This window comes from Haemorhous mexicanus, chromosome 2 (genome assembly GCF_027477595.1).
Source record: "Haemorhous mexicanus isolate bHaeMex1 chromosome 2, bHaeMex1.pri, whole genome shotgun sequence".
Classification (NCBI taxonomy): domain Eukaryota; kingdom Metazoa; phylum Chordata; class Aves; order Passeriformes; family Fringillidae; genus Haemorhous; species Haemorhous mexicanus.
The window spans coordinates 91,327,489-91,348,600 of NC_082342.1; the positions used below are offsets into that span (position 1 = coordinate 91,327,489).

At 37.8% G+C, this 21,112-nt stretch overlaps 1 protein-coding gene across 5 annotated transcripts in view; it reads right to left on the minus strand.

Moving 5' to 3' along the window:
* Nucleotides 1–21,112, minus strand: part of MGAT4A (alpha-1,3-mannosyl-glycoprotein 4-beta-N-acetylglucosaminyltransferase A) — a 78,715-nt gene that overhangs the window by 52,697 nt on the left and 4,906 nt on the right. The gene's annotated exons all lie outside the window — the stretch shown is intronic.

The window sequence follows — 21,112 nt, forward strand, 5'->3', positions numbered from 1 at the left end:
CTAAAACATTTACATCTCTAACATTAGTAGAGCACTTCTCATGTTTTTGGAGATTATTGTGAAGTTTGGCATTTTGGTACTTGTTTTATAATATGGCTACCCGTACTTTTAAATTAAACAAATTAAATTGAAATGCTCAACACTCATATCTTTAGCATACTTTCAGTACTTCAAAGATCAACTGCTCAAATACTCATTACTTACAAACAAACAAAAAACCACAACAAATTTGATCTCATACTGAAAGGCACTTGCAAAGAAGAAAATACTTCTTAGACTTTTACAGTACCACCGTTAGCAGTGACCACATGTCCCAGGCTTTAGAAAAGCATCCCTTAAGCCATCAGCAGTTTATATACATTCTAATTTGACTTTTTAGAGTTCCTGACTAAGTACGTGAGAATGAGCCTACAAGATTAAATTAAAGAATCTATTTTTATTTAAACTTTGACTGAGCTCAAGTTTGGTAGAGAAAGTCCAATTTAACTAATTTGGTATCATTCTGTGATAAAATCACCCTCCTCATGGATGAAGGCAAGATGAAGGAAAGGCAGTGGTTGGTGCAGTCTCACCTGGAATGCTGTGTGCAGTTCTGGGGCCCACAGTTTAAAAAGGATGTGGAGTTCTCTGAATGCATCCAGAGGAGGGGAACACAGCTGGTGGCAGGGCTGGAAGGTCTGTCCTGGGGGCGTGGCTGGGGACTTTGGGTCAGTCTAGTTTGGAGAAAAGGAGGTTGGAGGGGTGACCTCATTGCTCTCTGCAGCTTCCTGAGGGGGGGGGAATTGGAGAGGGATGTGTTGAGCTCTTCTCCCTGGTGTTTAGTGATAGGACACATGGGAATGGCCCTAAGCTATGCCAAGGGATGTTCAGATTGGACATCAGAAAGCATTTCTGTTCTGAGACATTGGTAAAACACTGGAACAGGTTTCCTGGAGAGAATAAAGTATTTAGGAGGCATCTGGACATTGCATTTAATAATGCTTTGGCTTTTAGTAAGTCCTGAAGTGGTCAGGCAGTTGGACTAAATGATTGTTGGTAGGTCTCTTCCAACTGAGATATCCCACTCTATGACAAGCTGACTTGTAAGCATTGTAGACACAAAAATGTCAATAGTGCACCTGATATTTTCAAAACACATTTGACCATTTAGTGTTTTATTGTTCAGAGATTTCTCCAAAACCAAAAGAAATTGAATTGATTTCTTGTCCAGAAGTATGAAAGCACTTTTTTGGATTGCTATTACAGTAAAAAGGAGAGTAGTGTGCCTAAAACCACAGAGAAAACAGTGATCACCACCAGTAAAAAAAGATTCTTTTTCTACAGGATTATGGATTCTGTTCTTATTCTCATACTGAAATCTAGAGTTATTTAAGAAAACAGAAGAAGGAATTCAGACAGTAAGTTATTGGCCTTAGAACACTGATGGAAGAACCCCAAACATATCTGTCTGTTCTCTGACAAACAAAGCATCCCTCTAACAGCAGCTGTAGCCAATACTGAAGACATCTGGTCTCCAATAATTTCAGCATACAAGCAAATTTTTTAAGAATAATGTACTATTTTACATTGAAATGAGAAGATTTTCCACACTTTTCTCTGGAAGCCAGAAAGATCAAATAAAATAAAAACCTTGTTACGAAATTACTTGCGAAATGAAAGCATTAACTCTTCATCATTTTTCTCTTAAATTCTAGTTGGTCCAGCAAAACTTCAGAAGCTAAAGACTAAATATTTTAGCAGGCCAGATGCTGTGCAATTCTGCCAACACTATGTCAACTGAATCAGTACTTTGTCAACTTTTTTCCTTTGTTGCAATACATTCTCTTAAATATGCAGAACTTAGAATTTAGACAAGCTCACTTGAAAGTTGATGCAGTCTTTTGAAAAGTGAAAATTCAAATGAAACTTGGGTGGTTTGCCAGTTTTCAACCAGAGATGAAATCTCAGCTCTCAGCCTCCTCTGGGTTATTTACAGTTTTTCTACTACATAACTGTTTAAAAAAAAAATTATTCCAAAAAGACCACTAACCCAAAATTACAAACTCAGTCCACTCCTCTTAGCCATACACAATATTGACTACATAGATTGCTAAAGAGTTGTCTAAATTTGAGAAAAATTCAAAGTTTTAAAACATGGAGTTTCTAACATCTTAGCATGCGTATAAATTCTTAATTTGGGCTTTTGTACTTCTTGAAAAACCTGTTAATGTACTTTCACCCCTGCTTTTTGTAACAGCAAAGAGTTTTCCCTTGAGATAAAAAGGGACTTTCAAGTAAAGGAATAAGAAAATAGGCTGTAGTTTGAATTTATAAAAGCATTTTGCAGAGTATTTCAGCTCAACTGAAATAGCATAAATCTGAATTGCAGGTAAATTACCAACATTGTCAGAACACCTGCTGAATTCTAATTCCAAATGAAATATCTATTGAACAACAAAACAAAAAACATACTGTGGAAACTCAATCAAAGCAATTTTAAGGCTACAGAGTCTCAAAGTCAATAAACAATCATCAACATCTTAGTTTTTTGTTCATGTTACTTTTTTAGCCAATTAGATTTTTTAATGTCCCAAGCCTGTCAGTGTCTAAGAGGCATTTGGACAGTGACCTTAACAACGTGCTTTAACATCTGGACAGCCCTGAGGTGGTCAGGCAGCTGCACTAGATGAACACTGTAGTCCCCTTCCAACTGAAACAGCCTATTCTACTCTAACATGAAAACTTCATGAAGAAACTATTTGAGTGCACTTCTAAACTGAGTGGAGTGCACACTTGTAAAAGGAAACAGAATTGCCTGAAAACCCTTTCACAACCGAAGAATGTTTTGGCAATTCTCAGTATTGCCATTATTCCTCAACGAAAGCCTTGACTGTCTGCTAAAAGAACTACAGTCTACAACACAAAAAGCAGTATGAAAGCTTTGCAAGCTGTTACTTATCTTATCAATCAAGCAGGTTCCCAAACATGTTAAATCACAGGCCATTTTCACAACTGAAAACTGAACACATTGAATTAAGATTGTTGAACGAAGGTGGCTGCATTCACATAAATAAATAATTAAATAAATAAAAGACAAGCTATAATTTACTCAAGAGCTCTGTTTTAGTATGCCTGGTTGTACCAAAGGCAGATGCATCAGACAAGATCAGGAAAAGCTTTATGACCTTCCCATATCACAAGCAGGCAGTTGAGCTTTCCTTCAAACTCCAAAGCAGCTAAACACCCAAAGTGATGGATCTGCCACACAGACAAAAAGGTAATCAGCAATAGACTTGGCACTCAAAAAAGATAGCAAGCCAAGCACAGAGGGCTTAGCTTTGCCAATTAATTGTAGGCCTGATTTATACTTTTTGCCCTTGCCCAACTGAACCATACCTCATCCCCTTTTTTCATTGAAGAACAACAGGACACACAGACAAAGGCTCTGGTTGGCAAAGCACTGTACACAAATACTCATTAAGTAAAACATCTAGAGAAGGAACAGATAGCTGATAGAACAGAACTTTTCCTCTATCCAAGTGGCGAGACTTTAAATCATTTTTCAAATAAACAGTGTATCACTGGCAACAGTCCTACACTCACCAAGGTAACAGTTTATGGCCCACCCTAATGACAACCCTTTCAGCTTTTACAAGTTAAAGGTTCTGCAGCAAAAGCCTCATTTTTCTGTACACCCTGTTGAAGAGTTATTAAAATGCCATTAAATAAATGTTTAAATCTGTGAGAACACACTGTAGTTAGTGCTAATTCAGGTATTTCTGTGATTAGTTATTCTACAACTCATTTACTCCCATTATAAAAAGCCAGCAGTAGTTACCATCATGCCATGGGTCAGAGGCTCTAACAAGCTTCATGTATTAATTCATTACACTCCCATCAAGGATGTTGATCAGTTTACAGGTTGATAAAGAGCAGAGGTGTTAACTGGCAGCAAGCTTCCACACTGAGTTTCATACAGTGGTGAGGCAAGAGGAGGTTCCTCTTCAGTGAATTAGGGATTTGTAAACATGCCAGCCAATTCAATCTGGCACGGCTCTTACAGGAACATTTCTTTGTTTGAGCTACATGAGGTATAAAAATTAAGTTCCGCACTTCCCGTAAAATCAGTTCAGCTGTTTTATGTGATCCATGAAGTTGTAGTATCAAGTAAATCAGTATCCAGTAAGTCATGATGATACCTGCATGGACCTGCACTTCATTCCCACAGATGTAAGCAACAAGAATTTTTTAGATCATGCTTGGTGCATAATACCCAAGTACCTCACAAGCCATCACATTTGTAGTATTAGTGATAAAATACTCGTCCTCATCTCTTAAAAGCAGATATCCTTTTAAATTAAAATCCTGCTATGCTAATATGTGGCAGAATAAATTTTATTTCCACTGTCAGCCAAAAAAGTGAATTTCTCTAATATATAAAATAAAATTCTTACCATGCTAGCACTTAAGAAATTCTAAATTTCATCTTAAAACCGACGCTCTTTTTGACAAAAGCTACACTTTCTCTTTAGCACAGGTTTAGCAAAATATAACTGCAAACACAATTACCCAATATTGTGATATGAAATTCTGTTCTTACTGCACTGTACAGTCATCCAGTATCCACAATAAAGACGCACAGGCAAAATCCCAACACTGGCATTTACTGAGATAGCATGCACATTGCTTCCATTGCCCTTTGGAAGTGACTCCAGAGCTCAGAAGACATTCACAAGGCACAGACGAGGCACCGCGTTCTCAAATGTCCGGCCGAGGGGAGGCAAGCAGAGGAATTGTCAAACCAATCACACAGGCACAGACAAAAAGCTGTGTCCACACAAGAGAGATATAAAAGATGTTCCAGAATCCTCCTGTGACATTTAGACTTACAAAAACAGCAAAACACTGTAGCAAGCTGAGCCAATTATCAAGTGTCAAAACCTGCACATAGGCACAAATCATATTTATAAATCAGCAATGTCAAACAGTGAAGAGTAAAGAAGGTGTTAATAAAATTTGTCCCCAAAGTTTAAACCTCAATCATGCTCACAAATCAGATTCTGACTTGTCTCAAAACTGGCTAAAAGCTGATATATGGTGTCCTTGAAATGTTACAATGTATTACCATGGATGACTACTCAACAAAAGCTAATTAGCTCCCCTGCTCTTAAAGTGAAATTAAAACCTTTTATAAACAAGCTATGATGAGTTATAAAATCCAAAGCAGTAAAGCAATCAACCATGCAAATACAAATAAAGCAGTATACTGTAAAGGCTAACAACAAGACATGCTATAAATAAAAGCTCTTAAGAAAACTGCTCAAGGTCAAATTTTATCAGTCCTCTTTGAACACTTGATTCTGTAGGTCTTTTTAGTTACAGAGTTTGTAGCTATGCCTATTCATAAAACTATCTTATTATTTTGAAGGATTAGAGAATATGCAAATTTTTCTAAGTATAATACTCTGTGAAATTAAAGACAGAAAAATATGGGAGCTGATTTACAAAAAAAAATGCATCCTACTAATCATGACAAAACATTTTCTACATCAGGAAACAAACAAACAAAATCAAGATGCAGGAAAACAACTAAACAACTGGGCAAGTCATTTCTTTATCCGTAATCTTGTTATTCAAATTGATAGGTCATTTCAGCAATTCACTAGTTCAATCTACCAAAACAATCCATCAGAACTACTCTTTATTGCCCTTGTTTTCCACATAGAAATGTACTTATCAGGACTGCAAGTATTTCAAAAAGTGCCCATTCAAGTAGCTTTCATTGTGACGAACAACTTGTTTTTGATGGAAGGTTCTGCAGGTTTTCCTAACATTGGTAAAAAAAAATAACTCAATAATTCCAATTACTTCATTTCTCATTGCAATTTTTTCATGTTTCGCACTTCAAGGATCTCTATAAACAAATAATGTTTTTTGTTCTTTCCAATTTTAGTGCACTAGCACAAGTCTGAAGTGCTTGCTTTGAAACTTTCAGGGCCTGATCCAATCTCAATCTACATACTTTTGTTTAAACATTCCTTTGCAGCAGGAGCTGAAGTTGTTTTCTCTAAAATTTTTTAAGCAGTCTGAATATGATCCTTTGTCATATCAACTGGTAAAACCAGTTTGAACTGTAAATTTCAAAATCAATTTTGAATTTTTTTTCTACTTTGGATTGTAAATTTCAAAATCAATTTTCTTGTAATAGTTCTTTGATATGAGAATCTGCTTTCCCTCCATTTTTTCAATCTTTAATACAAATACACTAAAAATTATGTAGCTTACCAATCAAAATGGAAGCATGAAATGGTACATCAGGTTTGTTTGATTTTTTTTTTCTAAAAATCCACAAAATTCAACATTTTTCTAGAGGAAAAACAATCCTAAGAAATTAAAAAGCCAAAGAAGCCAAACTAGAATTGTGATAACTGATTAATTATTTACTTAAGGAGTATTTTCATAGCTGGACAGAACAGCCAGGAACAGTTTTAAATGTCTCCAGATGCAATTGCACACCTTTGCTTCCAGATATAATTTGTTTAATAAAGAAAGGTCACAATTAAGAAGATTCATAAATCAATTATAAAATCCAGTATGACATCACATTCAAACATCCCCTGATGAAGGCTGATAGTGAATCTGAATGTTCCTTTGGACACGAGGAATAAAAAGAATAATATATCAGAAAATCCAGACACCCATAAATAAGGAGGTCAAGTCAACAGAAGCATATGGTACTCTGTCTGTGCACTTGCTTCAGACAATAAGGATAATTAAACACATGATTTGTTTGAGAAGAGTTATTGGCAGCACTTGAGCTGAAGGTCTTCTTTCAAAGCAGAGAAAAGCAAGCTACAGTGATGGGGGAAAAGCAAACAAACAAACAAACAACAACAACAACAAAAAAACTCCAACTAACCAATCAACCAACAACAACAAAAAACTCCCAAAACCAAATAAACAAAAACTCCCCAATCCCCCTCTCCAAAAAAACCCCAAACAAATAAACAAAAGAACTCCAAAAAAGAAATTGCACAATCATACATTTGTAAATTATTTATCCTGATCTGACTGTTAACTTTACTAGAATTCACACTTCTTTGACTAGTAAACAACACTGCCCAACACTCTAAGGATTAATATAAACCTCAGGGCTTTTTAGGTTCCAGCTACTTGGTTCTTATTTTATTCCCAGTGCTAAGTAAAGCCACCTCTACTGGCACTTCTTTAAGGGGACAGTGATATAAAAACATCACTGAAATCATGTGCTAAATCTGTCCCACAAAAAGCAATCAGTATTTAACACATCTCTATCCTTGAACAGAAACACTAAGGGATGTATTCATACATCCCTTCCTACATTCTGTTCCCAAGAAGCAAAGCAGAACAACAAAAGTTATTGCAACTTCTGCTGCTGTAGACATTCATTGCACAAAGAGTTCAGTTTAAGAAAATTGATAAAAGAAAAGCTCAGCTGAGTACACAAAGCACTGAACTCATGTAGCCTGGACAGTAACTCTTTACAGTGAAGAAAATTACCTTCAAGGAACTGTCACTAAAACATCCCACTTTGACATTTCTAACATGTCTTGCACAAGATTTAAAGCACACAGCAGTGTAAAAGAAACCAGGAAACCTTCAACAACATCACAGTATTACCTCAAAAAACACAATTTACAGCGACAGCTTTTACAAAGATCATCATGTCACAATTATTTTTTCAAACTAACTGCCAAATAAAAAGGAAGACTGTAACTATACTGCTCAAGCAAGCACAAAGCTCCAGTTTAAGCAAGCATTACAACCATAACATTGAAAAACACTTAAGATACAGGACAGGTCAATGTCTAGCCTGCATTCTTGGCAACATTGAAGGACTGAAGCATATTAGGTGAAAGAAAGCATTTCTATTGCTTTTTCAATTTACTAAAATAAAGCAATCCCTTCTACATATCTGCAGAAATGTGTATTAAGCATACATATTGCATTCATTTATTATGTTTGCTTCCATCATTTATGTTAGATGCATGTATATCCATACATTTTATTGCTACCAATGAACAGGAGTATCTTCCAAAAACCCCATAACAGCTAATAACACTCATTCCTAACAGGACATATCAAAGCACCTGATCTGAGCAGCGTGTGGCTTTAGAATCAGCATCTCTGCGTGATATCATAATTTCAACATTAAAAATAACAACAAAACCTAACCATTTCTTTCACATCTGTTAAAAGTGCACAAGGAACAACTCTTCACCTGAAATACTTAGAGATTTGCTGACCATGTAAACAAATGTAATTACCCCATAGGTAATCTGACCTCTTAGAGTCAGTTTGACTACAAGTCATCTGTGACATCTCATGTTTCTCCTCAGATCTCAATCAGACAATAATACTTTCAGCTACCTTCTACAAACAAGCACATAGACCTATATTAAGATATCATGCTATCTAGTGGCCTCAAATTCCTGGGGAGCTCTTTTGTGGTGTTTTTCTTTTTATTTTAAGGAAAACTATTTCTCTGCATACCACTTTTTATAACCTACTGAACTTCTAATTCCCTTTACTAACATAGCATTCTCTGCTGTAACAGAATTTAGGGAAGTAGGGGGTTTGATTCTCCTTGTTACTGACTTCCTAAGCTAAAACTGAAAAAGGGATTTGAAAGAGAAAACAAGTTTCCATAAAATTACCAATTTGGTAATCATTCATGCTTCTTCTAATCCTCTAACCTGTCAGAACTCAGGACATCCCTCTGGGTGCCCAGAGTTGCCAGGACCCCTGCCAGGAGGCTCAGAAACCCTGGCACAGAGCCCAGAACACCTGTGGTTTTGATTATGACCTGTGGAGCAGGTTACCAGCTTTGTATGAAGACCAGCAAGCCACAGCAGTTAAATAGTATAATAATGAAATTATCACAGGGTGAAAAAATAGATTTTTGGGGTTTCTCAAATGGGGGTTTTGGGAGCAAGATGGAGGGATTTGGGCGTGTCCAGCCTTACTTCTTCTTCTCTGCCTTCATCTTCTGCCGTGATATTGGCACTTTTAGATTGGTTTAGAGTAGAAGCTCACTGTCTAACATAGGCGATAGGTATTGGAAAGTAATTGTAAACACTGTATACGTAGTTTTTAGTATAAAGAGATAACACTGCCCCGGGGCAGGCAGAGTGCCTGGAACTGTCCTGCTGGATGGACCTCAGCAGGGCAAGAGAAAAAAATTTATAGATAAGATACAATAAACAACCTTGAGACCAAGAACTGAAGAACTCCGACTCATTCTTCGAGTGCGCGGGCTGAAACACACACTTTTCACGTATCTCGGGGTCGCAGCAACTTTGACCTTTGAGACTAACCCACACCTCTTGCAAACAGCCAGACTTGTGCAAGACATTTGACACTGTCCTGCACAACATCCCTGTCTCCAAACTGCAGAGACATGGATTTGACAGATGACTCGGTGGGTAAGGAATTAGCTGGATGGCTGCAGTCAGAGTTGCGGTCAATGTCTCAATGTCCAAGTGGAGACTGGTGACGTGTGGCACCCTCAAGGGTCACCATGGGGACTGGTGCTTTTTAACATCTCTGTTGCTGACAAGGGCAGTGGGACTGACTGTACCTTCAGCAAGTTTGCCAACACCATCAAGCTGTGTGATGTCTGACATCCTGGAGGGAAGGGATGCCATCCAGAGGGACCTGGACAGCCTTGAGACATGGAACCAAGAGAACCTCATGAAGTACAAGGCCAAGTGCAAGGTCCTGCTCCTGGGTAAGGGCAATCCCAAGTTCAAACACAGGCTGGGTGGAGAATGGATTGAGAGCAGCTCTACAGAAAAGGACTTGGGGGTATTGGTTGATGAGAAGCTCAGCAGGACTCATCAATGAGCACGTGTAGTCCCCAAAGCCAGCTGTGTCCTGGCCTGCACCAAAAGCAGTGTGGCCAGCAGGGTGAGGGAGGTGAGCCTGCCCCTCTTCTCTGCTCTCATGAGACCCCACCAGCAGTGCTGCATCCAGCTCTGGGGTCCCCAGCACAGGAAAGACACAGATGTGTTGGAGAGAGTCCAGAAAAGAGTCATAAAGATGGTCAGAGGAACGCCTCTCCTAGAAGACAAGGCTGAGAAAGTTGGGGGTTGTTCAGCCTGGAAGGGAAACCTTACAGCACTTCCTACGTAAAGGGAGCCAACAAGAGAGCTGGGGAGGGACCATTTACAATGGCATGGAGTGACAGGAAAGGGGAAATGGCCTCAACCTGAAAAAAAACAAAATAGGTAGGTTTAGACTAGATGCAAGGTAGAAATGCTTAACTATGAGGGTGTGAAGCACTGGAACAAGTTGCCTGGAGCAGTTGTGGATGCCTCATTTCAAGAAATGTTTAAGGCCAGGCTGGATAGGGTGTTATTTGCACTATGCTCTGATCAACTGAGCTGATCTCAGTTGCCTCATAAACAGGAAAACAATGGTCTTGAAACAGTAACAAAGATGCTTGCACAAGGTTAGAGAAGGCTTCTATTACTGAGCTTCCAGTAAGCCTTGACTAAGGCCATTAGGATGTGTGTGCCACAAAGAATAGGAAGGTGAAATTTTAAGTGTTTTTGGTGACAAGTAGTCTCTCCAAAATACTCCGTGCAGAAAATTTGTATTTTGGTTAAAATTTTCCAAATCACTGTGCTAATTACATATTTTAAATTATTTTTCCACTGTAATACTCTTCATTAGTATTACTGAACATTGTGATGCTACAACACTGAGAAATATGGCACCATTTGTATTGCAAATGGGTTAACATTTCTGAATAGAATTATAATTTTCATATTGATCCTGTCTGCAACAAGGAAACAAGGATTTTGTAGAAGAACTAGCACAGCGTAGTAATTACTCCCACAGAAGAAGAGATCCAAGAAGCATCATCTTAATAAAGATTAACTGAAAAAAAAAGTTCTTATTTTCCTTACAGGAAGGACTTTGTGTTTTGTTAAAGATTTATACCCAAAAAATTTTGCATTGCCAAAATTGAATGAAAAATTCAGTTCTTAATTTTGAGAGATACAAATCAATAAAGTCATAGAAGTTTTTATTAAGTGTCCTGTTCCTTTCATACCATTATTGTGGTATATAAATCAATTTGCTATAAAGATTTTTTTTTTTTTTTTTGAGAATGAAGGGTAGAGTAAACTGCATCAACCACACACTCTGCAGTTCCACCTAAACAACACAAATGGCAACATTCCCCTTTGGTATAAAGCCCTAACCTAACAACAAACTCCTACATCCAACTCCCATTTGAAAAATGCATCTATAATGGCTCAATAAACAACAAAGCCAAGTAGCCTTTAATGCCTTTTTCTTCCATGGCAGATTTAACACTAACAACAGCATGGACAAGAAGTTAGGATGTACCCCAACACCAGGTATAGATAAAAGCAAAAAGCTGAAGCATAGGTTCTTGTCAGGCTTTGAGAGCTATTCTCCACTAATTAAAAAAATTACCAACTACAAAAATAAGACTGTGAACGCTATCACATGCATTTGTCTTACACTTTGAAGGACTGAACCAGCAGTATCATGAAAAATCCAAAACAAAGGCATACAATTTACGTGTAAATGCCTGCTTGAGTTTTAAACAAACCATCTCTCTCACCTGACACTGGTAAGTTTGTGTGCCTAGAGAGTGCCAAGACTGTGAGGTGGGGAGGGTATCCCCAAACTCAGAAACAGCATCCACACAAGCTTCACAGATTTGATTTCCAACAGTTTCCACCCCTCCTCGCTTACAGGAGTTTCTGTCAGAGCAGCCCCAGCTCCTTCCCAAGACTCTGTTCCACACCCCAAGACCCTCTGTTCCTCTGCCCCAGCCCTCGAAACCAGCATTCAGGCCAAGTACACACCAGCCCAAATGTTGTTTCCCATGTAAGTCTCCTATACATACCAGACCTTTTACCCTTGACCAGCACCAGCCTTTAACCCTCAGCAGCAGCAGTGCTGCAGCAGTTCTGCACCCACACAGTTAGCAGAACATGAGTGTTCCTCCAAACTCAGAGGAATACAATGCTAATTTTTATTCCGCAGTAAATTTGATCCAAGCCAGAATCAAACAGCATGATGGAGTGAGAGAGGGAAAAAGAGGATAAAGTAGCATGTTTTAAATTCAATTTTTGAAAAAAGCCATCCTACGTTCACTATCCAAGACATTGGGTTATCTTATGACTGCACTTAAAACAACTTAAAGCCCTAAACTAAACAATCTGTGAATGTCCTAACATCAATTGTTGTCCTGCATAAGAATAAATTCTCAGCTTCACTCAATTCAAACCTTAGATCACTTTAATCTACACATAGCTAAAATACCACAAAACCCAATTCAACTCATTGCTGGATCCCAAAACACAACAAGAGAAGTTTCCATTCAGTTACAGCTCGTTCCAAGTTAAACACTTTCCTCAAACTGAGTTAAATAGTTAGGTCTAAAGCAACATACTACAAATACAGAGTAAAGCATTGGTCCCTTTTCCAGGGTCTTTGTGTAACATAAAATAGCATTCTATACAACTCAGTAAAGCAATGTGGAGGAGGAGAGCAAGAGAAAATGAGCCCTGACCTGAGGGAGTCTACCTATGAGAAAGCAGTTCTTCTACCAGCATGTGTGTACACATGTGAATTCCAGAAAGGTCTCCCCTATTTCTTCCAGAGCCCCTCTCATCAACAGAGAGTGCAAACAACATTTGTGCAAAGCAAAACTGTTTAACCCTGATGCTTCCACACAAACTCTACAACACATGCACCTCCACACATCCTCCAGAATGTGACTCACAGCATATACACCAACCAACTGTGCAGTAACTGAGTGGCTGACCCCTCTTAGACATCCCAAGCACAGGGACTTGAGCACTATTGTGTAATTGCTCAGCAACTACTTATCACAAATATGCACTCCCATAAAGCCTCCCAAAGGTGTCACGCTCAGTCTGTGTGTACACAGTTGGGGTTTCTAGTCATCATTGCAGTAACCCCATCAGCAACGGGATGCCTGTGCAGCAGCACCCACCCATCCAGGCTGCAGGCTCTGCGTCTGAAGGGATTTCTGCCCAGGCAAAATTTCCATGAAGAAACTGAAGTCTTGTTCAGGAAGACCCATGTGTATGTGTCTCAAATCTTGTCCAAAAATTATCACATTAATATGCTCACATATTCTTGAACATTCAGGGCTCAAGATTTTTGAGGGTTAAGATGCTGAATATTCTCAGTATAGTTAACTTAGAGTCCAATGTGGCAAGGAAACCAAGTACACAGCAAAGCTGAACACAGTAGAACACAGAAAAAGCAACTACTTCTGACAACCTGAAAGCTTTCAACACTTAACACGATTTGTTTCTACTACAGAGCTGCCAGTAACTCAGTGAGTTTCTGTACATGTAAATCAAGATGCTCTTCCTTTAAACCATTCCTTTCCTCCTCTCAGAAACAAACATATACATACAAGGCAGAAACTACAGCAAGAAAACCCAGCATCCTAAAAAGAGATTAATGATTGATCTACAGCCAAATGCCTAACATAGTAATACAATAGAAGAAAATTCATCTAACAAAAATAACTGCTCAAAGGAGTGAGTACTACAACCTCAAAATTACCAGCACTATTTTAAGAGCTGAAACTTTTAGAAATTCTTAATAGCCTGGGCACAAAACTCAAGTCATTGCGGAAGTCTGGTTATTGTTTCCACACACGCTAGCGGGCTGAGGCTGCTGACGCTCCTGGTTTCTTTGTGCCTTGACAACTGTGTTGAACAAACTGTTTCTGAGAACATATTCTTTCTAACTTGTCCTCCTTGCAAGCAACTCAGGATCAAAGCTTCATCATGCTCACACATTGCTGCAAATTAACAACAACCTTGTAAGTCACACATAATCCCATCACATTCGTTTTATTTAAATCTCTCTCTAACAGTAGCACTACAGTTTGTCTCCAGGGGCTGTGCAACCAAGTATGAGGGCTGTTTATTGGCACAAGTACTACACTAGTACTTTGTAATGGCAAAAAAGATTGAGTTCAGCCCATCTCTGAACTGTCTGAGGAAACTTATACGTCCATGGCATTGATATGTAAGACTGCAATGGATCTGCCTGCACAGGCGACTATAGCAAAATTTATGCTTGATAGGCACAGAAAACTTTTAAGTTATTTTTGGCATTATATAGTAAAATTACATACTGTCACAAGCGAAAAAGAGGGGTTCTGTTGTTTACAGTTAGATGGATGGGTGGCACATCTGTGGGAAGCATCCACAGGAATAGGCAGAAATCTGCGTGAAAGCTGAGGAGACAACCAGAAAAACAGCTGGAAGCACAGCTCTAAAATACTGCAGAGCAATTGCTTTTTAGGCAGAGACTAGCTGGAATAGAGCCTTTCACTGTGAGCAAGGAAACTGCTTTCTATTCACTTTCTGCCATGCTCAGGAAAACAAAATATAGTGCATTATAAACAAAACCAAATTATAGACTTACCAGTGTATCATCTTAAAAAAAAAAAAAAAAACTTTCAGGATTCTAGTCTTAAAGATTGTATCAATAATGAAAAAAGCTTTTTTGTCATCCCAGCAGCAAATAAAATCATAATTACATAGCAGGAAAAAGGTTACTGAGTAAGATACTGCTCCAAACTGTAAGAGTGAGGGAAAAAAAAGGGGGGGGGGGGGGGGGAATCACACTTGAAAATAAATGTAAGTCCTTTTTTGATGTTTTTCTAACACAGTATGTTCATGGTTCCTAGCTACAGAAGTGGTTGTTTATTATTAATAACAGTAAGAGACTAAAAATAAACAGATAAAGGAATCTGATAAATACAAGCAAATATTTAATGTATTTTAAGGGATCAAATTATATTATAAGAAATGGCAACTCTCACATATCTCACGCAAACATCAATGTTATTTAGTAATGAAACACACTGTCGTATTGCTCTTGGCATAAGGAGAAAAAAACCTGGCAAATGCCAATAACAACTAATAGAATTTAGGTTAGAAGGGACTTCTGGGGGTCATCTAGTCCAATCCTCCGCTCAAAATTAATTTCACCACAATTGCTACTTCAAAGCTGGAGCATTCCTGCCAGCTGTAGGTCTTCCCTAGCTAAGATTTATTTTGGAAGTGTCATACTGACTTTAAAACTCAGTTTAACTCATTCTTTTTGTGCTAGCCCAAATCTCTATCAGTACCAATTATGGTATCATTTATTTGTCATTGCTGATTTAACTATTCTTGAAACTGCCTACATAAAAATTCTTCACCAACAACTCCTCCCCAATAATCTACTCTAATATATAACTACTCTTGCCACTACAAAAACTGTCCACCATCAAACCTTCCTCTCCCATTCAATTTCAGTCCCTTAGATCCTGTTATTCACTACGGCCACAAACAATAGATTATGTCTTTTTTTTTTTAATCTTTTTTGACAAGAACTTTTAAAATATTTGAAAACTATCTTCCTGTCTCTCACCTCACACTTCTCCTTTAAGGTAAAGAATGTCAAGACACTGACCCTTCCCTTACAGAGTAGACTTTCTGGATCTTTGATCACTTGTTGCTTCTTTGAACCCCATCTAATGCATCTATTTTCTTTCCAGGGCACCCTCCCAAAGCAGACACAGTACAAACCAGAGCAAAAAGATTTCCTGTGTATTGCTGAAGCAATGGACTTCATACCTATTTCCTTAAACCTCTTTTTTGCTCAACTCCTATTGTTTTCTGCAATAATATGATGAGTCATATGTAGCATGACTGTCATTCCTACCTATAATGCCAACATAAAGCTTCTTCCCAATTCCTCCTGTACACATTTGATTTTCTTTTTCTTTACTGCACCCCACATTTTGACTGGGGCACTTTCACCCATCTTCAACTGACTACTCACCACGCTTCCTGACTCAGCCTCCAAGTTGCTTAATCAATTTTAAATTTCAATCTCTTTGTCCATCTTTGTTGCTCCTCCCATCATGGTGTTGTTTGAAATCCAGTAAGAATTCTCTGCCCCTAATCATCTAGATTCACTAAGGAAAATATCAAATGACATCAAAAAAGGACAGATCATTGCAAAGCCCCTTCTACTTAAAAATGTTATAGTAAGGTATGAGCAGCTGTATCAGATACAACTGTCTTTCCTGGCTTGGCTAAATTACACCCATGATAGTCTCAATAGTCTCTGGATGTGAGCAGCAACCAGCATTTTGGATGAGTTGTTACCAAAAATGGGTAAAAATAAAACTCCTTAACACTAATGTAGCTTTAGGAAGCAGGCATTGTTTATTTGGCTGGATGCAAGAGGGGATATCTCATGGAAGCACTGAAGACTCAGGCTGAAGAAGAATTATGAGAAGCTACACTGAGCAGAACTAAGGGCTTTCCCCAACTCTAACACTAGCCTGTAATCAAGAGCAGTACCTCAAGATGCTGGCTAAGCCAGATCCCATTAAATACTCTGGTAGCAACCAAGTTTTATAATCCTATAAACAGATGAGCTAACCTAGCCAGCAGGTTCCAAAAAATGCCAGGAGCAAGGCAGTGCTGCAAAACCCCTTTGGTAGCAATCCTTTTCACTGCAGTTCTCAAAAAATCACTGCTGCCAGAGGAGTTCTCCTGCAGCAGTCATAAGACACACATAAAGATGCTGCAGACCCAAACACTGCCCCACCTGAACAGCTATACAGATCTTCTGTATCATTCACCCAGGACAGGGTGCTCACTACCAGTAACCAAACCCACATTCCTGATTAGCTTTAATGAAAAACAACTATTTTTAGTATCAGTAAGCTCTAAGCCAATATCTTATTGAAAACAAGCTTGGAATTTATTTTAGATAAAGAACAGGACATCATTCATGCACTAGTGTTAAAAAGAAAAAGGAAATTCTTATTTCCTTTAATTTCAGCTCCTGGAGGATATGCAACAGAATTTCCAAAGGAAACCAACATTTTCCTTCTATTTAACAGAAATTAAAGAGCCCCCTCTTTTTCAAACTGACATAAATTGTTATATCGCCTTCCACTTTGGCATTCCAGCCCATCCCTTCCCTTCCCCTGCCTTCACTTCTCCTAGTTTGTAGTCCATGTAACTTTTTTGGTTGGTTGGTCTTAACTCACACTTCAGTGGGAAATGAGTATCTAACTCTGAAGATCAGAATACACAGTCAGAGGGTTGTAGCAGCATTTACCTGCACAACAGCTTCTCCTAGGATCCATGTAGAAACTAAGGTGGGTTATAGCTGTAAAATACAAGTATCTCTCAGAATGTTTACCTTTTCTTAATGAGAATATTGCATAACCACTGCCAAGAGGGAAGATAGATAGATAGATAGATAGATAGATAGATAGATAGATAGACAGACAGACAGACAGACAGACAGACAGACGATAGGAAGGACAGATTCTGGCCTCCTTGCCTTGTTTCCTCTGTGGTTCTTCCTGTAGGACTCTTCTTCCTCTGGGGATAAATATTGCTGCTTCTTACTCCAAAATTAGCCACCCCTGGCTGAGGTTTTTTGTTTTAGTCACAGTTAGGTTTTGTTATCCTTGCTAAGTTTAGATGTTTTTGAACACTTACGACTATTGTGGCTGAGAACCAGCACTGCAATTCTAATTTTGTGAAAACAGACAGAGGAGAGAGAAGATGACACTTTTATTATAAAGCCTAGGCCATTTTCTCCTCAAATGAGAGAAAACTTCATGCTTAAAAGAAAACACATTTGACCTTCATTACTTAAGCATGAGTGACTGTTCAGTGAACCAGGAAGCTAGATAAATATCTCAAAAGTTTTCCTGTAGGTCTTCACATGGGAATTTGTATTGGTGTACCAAAATAAGACATCCCCATGTAGTGAGGAAATCCTGCAGTGATGACAACACCCCCAGATGAACTGAAAAACAGAAGTTCTTCAAGCCATTCTTCATCATTAAGGAACAATGATTAACTACATGGATGATTTCAGGGTGCTGTGACAACTACATAGTTTAACCAATTCTGAAGGACTAAATTGCATCAGATTTTGACAATAGATATTGCAGGACCTGTTCTCAACACTTCAAGTAGCCAAACATCTCCTAGAAGTGATGCAAGACACTGCCAACAACTGTCTTTGACCGAGAATAAAAGTCACATACTTGAAATTAAAAAGTACTTGAATTCCATCCTACCACGCCTGCACTAATTCAATAAAGTTATTTACCTTCCTTCCCAATTTCCACAGCCATCAGAGAGCTTGTTGATCCAAGAAGGGGAGGTTATTTAGCATTATGGAGCATAGGGCTCTTCCTGGAACATTATGTATTCAGACCAAAAGTCACAATAAAGAGAAAAGCATCAAAGTTACACATTTTATGTAGCACACAACTGCTTTGATGTAAATTTTGTGACTGGTCTAATAGGTATGCAGTACTGTTCTGTACTGGTTAGATCTTAGGGGAAGTGCCTTCAGGGTAAAAAACCCACCACATTTCTAGAGCTCACAAATGAGGTGGTGAAGACCAGTGACCCTGAGCAGGTCAGTAGTACCAGAAAACACAATTCAGTCAGAAGAGATGGTATTAAGCATAAAGTTATTCCTTGCATAAGGGCTCGGGTTTAGGAGGAACTCAAGGACATCCTACACTGAACTAACTGTGAATGTGAAGTGACTGCAGATCCTTTAAATGTGTTTCTTCTGTGCACCACAGTAATGAGCATTTTTAAGATTCAATTTCCAACATGTACTTCATTCATGCTAACCATAGCACATTTTAAACCCTAGAAAGTGGTCTTTCAACTGATTTGCAGGAATCCCCCAGGAGAGGTCTTTCCCAGGTGCATTCAGGACTTGCACTGCTTCCTCACAACACCAGTGCTTCTACACATTGAGTGAAGTCCAGAAAGCAACAAGGACCATGGACTAATTTTTAAGACTCTCTCCAATGACCAAAAATATTTCAGTCAACCATCTTCCAACACAGCTATTTTAAAAGCAAAATCATATAATTGGCCATTTCATGCAAACAGCAATATATGACTTGTGAAATGTTATTCACATAATCAAACCTCTGGGTAAGATACAGCCATGCTCTTTCCAGCAATGGCACTTCAAACAGAATATTTCCTTCAGCTCCTGACAACTTCTCAGCATATCTTAAAGTTTGTAAAGCATTGTTCTGCTGAGACAAACTTTTGTGCTTTAAAACTCTGTATCATTTAATGTCTAAATCCTATCCTGTATAGACTAAGTCTACATACATTTACTAGAGGAAGGTATGATCTACAAAAATATCAGATCATCCCAGTCTAATTGGTATTCCACAAATGATGCTGCACTTTAAGTGACAATCATCCAAGATCTTAGTTTCTAAATTAAAATTAATCACTTGAAAACTAATTAGGGTAGTTTGAAAAAAAAGCATTATGCTTCTGCTTTAAAAAGCAGAATTTGTTTTAGTTATCATTGAGTGATTTGAGGGAAGTAGCTCTCTCTTTAAGAAAGTGTAAAACAGCATTTTCTTTCTAACTGTAGATTTAACTTGCACTCCAAAGATTGACAAATACCTACAAGAATCTAAATGTAACGAAAAACAAAATATGATCATCAAAAAATGTGACACCCCACAGCCTTTCAGTGAATGGAAACAGCAAGCTATGTTTGTTCTAACTTAGTCACTCAAAAATTTGTAATGAAAGCATTATCAATGAATTAAAATACCTTCCCACAAGGCTATCAAATTACATTGAACTGGAAAAAATAACTTGAGCAAATATTTATCATCAGTTTCTGAAACCTTTCCATTGTGCATTGATTGAAAATGTGGTACTGAATTAACTCAAATCTGGTTTGATTTTGAATAACCTGTGAAAAAATTAAAATACAATGTTCTATGTAAAAACTTCTGGTGAACAATATTATTTAGACTTAAGTTTCATAACTGTGATTTATGATTAATTAACAAATTACTGATGTCCTGTTACACTGATTTTTATTTCACAAACTATCATCTTAATGCTCAACTGCAAGACCTTGAAGAAGATAAATGCAGAACTTTTATACCAGTATTAGGAAAGTATTGATTTTAAGCATTCAGATGGAAAACAAAAGTATAAAAAAAAGAGCAGTCTAACGAACAAAAGCTTAAATTTTTGCAAAGTGCCATATATCGTATACTCTCCAAATAGCAGGTGTTTGCTGATTTATCAGAGACTTTTCTTTGTGCCATGCTTTGACAAAAGAGAACAAAACTTGCAAGTCATATCAGGTGAGAAAGAAAAAAACATTTGGAAGAATTTCATAGAAACATATCTTTGCTGAAGCGAGAACAAAATTCTTACAAGCTTCTTATGCAAGAAATTAGTAAAAAGGTAACTACTGAATTGGTTAGTAGTCAAAATAAAGAAAGTACTGCTTCCAGTGCTATTCAGACACCCTTTTCTTGTCTTAGCCACATCTAAGCTTTTGTTGTCTAATTCAAAATTCTATATATTACCATAACCTTGAGAACATGACATTTTTCCTGCTGCCTGCATTCAGAAGGGTAGCCTACCAACCACCTGCTACAGCAGAGATCACAAAGCATCTGCTTCTTCCACAAGTGTCCAGTGGAAAAAAAAATCAGCATGCCACAGAACTCTTCTGCTTCTTTTTTACTTTAATAGTTGGCCATGCTACAACAGACAGTATTCCTGGAAAACCTCAGCTTCCTCTAATTGGACTTGAGGAACAACTGAAAATAATATTTTCTGCAGAACAACAGAACAAACAATCACTGAAGATGATTATTAGTTTTAAAGCTACTTGATCTTTGAAGGACATAGTGTACTATTTTCCAGGAGATCAGATGTTTATAAAGTAAAAACCAATCCTTTCTTCCTTCTAGAAAACATTGCTGAACAAGTTTATTTGCTTTACTGAAGGACAAAACCAAAGCACCTTTCATAAGCAATCCCAACCCTCAGAAAAACTGAATTTTTCAGGGTTCACAGGGAGTGCAGTAAGATCAAAGATATATGAACAGATAAAAGTCTACTATACAAAACAGCTACTTAGGTATTTTATAAAATTGCTCATTATTTTAATAGATGCATTTATTATTACCTAGTGGATTTCATAATTGTATTTCACTTCTTACATGATA